This window comes from Petaurus breviceps, unplaced genomic scaffold, assembly GCF_028583685.1.
Source record: "Petaurus breviceps papuanus isolate PSGF00001 unplaced genomic scaffold, PetGlider_PUasm1.0 76, whole genome shotgun sequence".
Classification (NCBI taxonomy): Eukaryota; Metazoa; Chordata; class Mammalia; order Diprotodontia; family Petauridae; genus Petaurus; species Petaurus breviceps.
The window spans coordinates 53,290,633-53,294,895 of record NW_027186473.1 but is presented as its reverse complement, the minus strand read 5'-3'; the positions used below and the strand labels follow the sequence as shown (position 1 = coordinate 53,294,895).

General features: G+C 37.5%; 1 long non-coding RNA gene across 1 annotated transcript in view; it reads right to left on the bottom strand.

The window, feature by feature from the left end:
* Positions 1–3,771, bottom strand: part of LOC138174831 (uncharacterized) — a 45,036-nt gene extending 41,265 nt beyond the window's left edge. The window contains exon 1 of the long non-coding RNA XR_011171826.1: positions 2,864–3,771. This is a non-coding gene — a long non-coding RNA (uncharacterized lncRNA). The remainder of the gene's footprint in view (positions 1–2,863) is intronic.
* Positions 3,772–4,263: the final 492 nt, after the last annotated feature.

The window sequence follows — 4,263 nt, the reverse complement described above, 5'->3', positions numbered from 1 at the left end:
TCAGAGGAAGGAAAGAAGGAAGGAAGGAAGGAAGGAAGGAAGGAAGGAAGGAAGGAAGGAAGGAAGGAAGGAAGGAAGGAAGGAAGGAAGGAAGGAAGGAAGGAAGGAAGGAGACAAAGACAGCAACAAAGACAAAGAAATAGAAGAAGAGAGATCTGGTTCTCTTCTATTTTTTTTTAAATAATAGGACCTTAAATATTCAGGTTGTATGTCTATTTTGAGCTGCTAATTACATGATTTTTCACGCATTACCTTCACTGAAGTAGGATGATACCATTTTTGTTGCTGGTTTTTATAAGTCAATGGTCCTAGTAACTAGTAGAAAAATGCCTTAGTTGTGCTGCTAAAGCATTTACTCCAATCTGCCTGTTTATTCATTCCCTCCTCTATTGCTCTATGGTCAATCAGCCACTCTCTCTATTTGCGACTGCACAATGAGCTCCTATTTCACCCATTCCTCCTTTGCTTCTGCCATCCATCTTGCTTCCCAGAAAAGAATGATGGCTAACCAATCCCATCAATTCATTTCATCCTTGGGGGTAAAGGACGAGTAGTAGAATCTCTGGACCAAGTGGAAAGGGCATTTGAGTCACATTTTGAACGTAATTCCAAATTGCTTTCCAGAATGGCTGCACCAATTCACAGTTCTACCAAGTTTATAAGCATATGTATTTCTGCTGTTTCTCCAATATTGTTTCCTCTCATCTTTTATCATCTTTGCCAAATTGGTGAATGGGAAGTAAAATCTCAGAGTTATTTGATTCTTTCTTTCTTTCCTTCTTTCTTTCTTCCTTTCTTCCTTCCTTTCTTCCTTCCTTCCTTCCTTCCTTCCTTCCTTCCTTCCTTCCTTCCTTCCTTCCTTCTTTCTTTCTTTCTTTCTTTCTTTCTTTCTTTCTTTCTTTCTTTCTTTCTTTCTTTCTTTCTTTCTTTCTTTCTTTCTTTCTTTCTTTCTTTCTTTCTTCCTTTCTTTCTTTCCTTCCTTCCTTCCCCTTCCTTTTCCTTCCTTTTTTCCTTTTCCTTTTCCTTCCTTCCTTCCTTCCTTCCTTCCTTCCTTCCTTCCTTCCTTCCTTCCTTCCTTCCTTCCTTCCTTCCTTCCTTCCTTCCTTCCTTTCCTTTTTGGAGGGCAATTGGGGTTAAGTGACTTGCCCAAAGTCACATGGCTAGTAATTGTGTCAAGTGTCTGAGGCTGATTTTGAACTCAGGTCCTCCGGACTCCAGGGCCGGTGCTATATTCACTGCGCCACCTAGCTGCCCCGATTCATGTTTCTTAAATAGTTATGTGATTGCCAAGATGGCATAGAAATTATACTAACCTAACAACATAGGAAGGATATCTACATCATTCATATATATGTGTGTGTGTACATATATATATACGCTATATATAATGTGTATATGCATATATGTGTGTATATATACATATACATATATATACACATATACATATATATGAATTAAAAGTGGATCTAAAATAAGAAGATAGAAATACCATGCAATGTAAGAGCTTTATGTAATAAAGCTGGAATACTGAAATACTTAAGACCCTCACTCTCTCTCACCACCTAGCTTAGCCTAGCCTACTTACCTACCTACCTCATATATTGGACATACCTAGTTCAAAGAACATCATAGGCATGTATTTCAATTGAGACTGTGAAGATCTTTTCTTGATTCCCCTATGACCATGATTCAGACTTATCTCCACATACTATACAAGAGATGCATAAAAACACTTAATCAACATGATTAAGAGAAAGAAAAAAAGTGAAACTGAGTAGGATAGGAGGTAATAGAAAATGTGGCTGTGCAGAACAGGGATCCATAATGGAGAAAAGGTAACTAGTGACAGCAGCAGAAGGGGGAAGAGCCAAAGAGTGAGGTGAGAGGTCATAAACTGTCTATTAGGGATACAAGTTAAAAAAAAAGATCAAAATTCCAAGAGAAGAAGACTGTATAAAACTAACCCTCAAGAAGAGAAACCAATAGGTAAAACTCATAAAGACAAAAGGAAAAATAAGTAAAGATTTGCCCTTTAAAAAGTGATTAATGATTAAGCAGGAATGGGAAGTAGTGGTGCAGTGGATAGAGCAGTGGAGTCAGGAAGACATGAGTTTGAAGCCTTTCTCACACACACACTAGCATGTGATATGAGACAAGTCATTTGACTTCTCTCACTCTCAGTTTCTTCATTTATAAAATGGGGATAATAATAGCACCCAATTCACAGAATTGTTATGAGGATCAAATGAAATTACACACACACAAACACACATAGTATTTTTCAAACCTTAAGATGTTAATTATTAAATCATATTATTATTACAATGTCATGAAAGAAATTTAACTGCAAATTTCCAACACAAAAAATATGCAGAATATCCAAATACTATGAAACAAAAGCAAAAAATTCTAGAATAATTTAAAGAAAATAAAACTTTTAAATAAAGCTATTAGGATGGAATTAAGGCCATAAATCAGGGCTCTCAAAGGACAAATAAGTAAGAAAAATAACAGGTAAGCGACTTAGAATATGTAAGAGAGCATCTCAGCATAATAGCAAAGGCTCTAAAAAAGAGAGATGTAGTGCAAAAATAAGGCTCGGAAGAAAATCTGATTGTAATAGTAATGTAATTTGAAGATACCCTTATATTGGCAAGCACTTAACATCTTGTTTCAAGTGTGATTGTATCAAGTATTATGACCTAGAACTTGTGAATCCCACAGTGGGAGGAACTTCCTGTTGTAACAGGAAGGGGTGAAACAGGGAGGAGCCTTATATACCACACACACACACACACACACAAACACACACACACACACACACACACACAAAGACACCTTATATAAGGAAATATATACATACCTTATATAAGGAAAAGCCCAAGCAGATAGGCCAGAATTTCTCTCAGCGAGCATCTGGAGGTTAGGCTGCTACTGCTGGACTGGGGACTGAATGGAGAATTGAGAAGAACCGAGAAGAAAAATGAAAACTGAGAACTGAGAGAACTTCGTGGAGTAAACTGAGTGGAGGCTGAGGAGGAGAGGCCCAGGCTGGAGAAAATGATTTTGATTTTGGGGCCAGAACTTGTGGTAGCAGAGCTTCTTCTGAGAGCCAGCTGGAACTTCTGCTGAGGAGCTACTGTGAGTGAGAGAGGAGGATCCCTGATTGAGGGAACTTGTTCTGTTGTGAGGGCTTGGGAATGTTGGTGTTCACTACATTAGCCATGTGTACCAACTTCATGGTTACTGTAATGACCTTGACTTTCTGGTTCTGGGACTTGGTTTCCTGGTACTTGAATAAGGGACTTGAGGTGGACTAGACACTGTGAGCTTCAGTATGGAACAGGAACTGCACAGAGAGCTGGACAATTAACTGGGAGCTGTCTGCCTTTGAACTCAGGTGGCATTTGGTTAGATTTGGGCAGTAGCTGGGACCATGGAAAAGAGAGTAGAAATCAAGATGAAAAGAGCTCTCCTTGGGTATTTAATGCTGTCTGATGAAATTGTAACTTACTTGTGACCTAAGGGTGGATGGCCTTTGTACTTTTCACTATCCCTTAAGAGGGTACTGAGTAGGGACTAATGACATTGTAACTTGATTGCACCCTGTGGGTGGGGGACTTTGACCTTTGTACTTTGATGATTGAATTAAATTTAGTTAATTGAATGAAGGACTTACTAAATGAATGTACTTTGGCGAAAACTATATGACTACTTTGGTGAAAACTACCTGGCCATTTTAGTGTTAAGTTGTTGATTTGTGACATGGTGAATGTTGTAGTTTGATTTTCTGTGAATGTTTTGCTCTGATTTGTTACTGAATGAATAGAGAGTTCACTATACTTTGTAATGCTTTGTACCTTGAAAAGCTGTTCACAACAGCAGTCCTCTGGAAAGCTGCTCGTGCTTGGCTTTACACTGATTTTACTCAACAACTTTGAGAGAACTTATGAATTCTAAAGCAACTGATGTCGAAGACAAGTCATATAGAAATAATTGTATGGTCAAAATCTTACCAGAAAAAATGTGATAAATTTTTAAAAGTGGAGTATCATATTGAGTGAAATAATTCAAGAAAATTATCTAGAATACTTTAATTCAGTTTACCAACTACTGGTAATTGAGTTCATATATAATTACCAGAGTGAAAATCCTGTTCTTAATATTCCAACCCACATACCTTTTAAATTTCAGAGTTTCATGCTAAATAACAAATTTTGCAACTAATCAGAATAGAAGCCTTGAGTTCTGAAAGAATATATA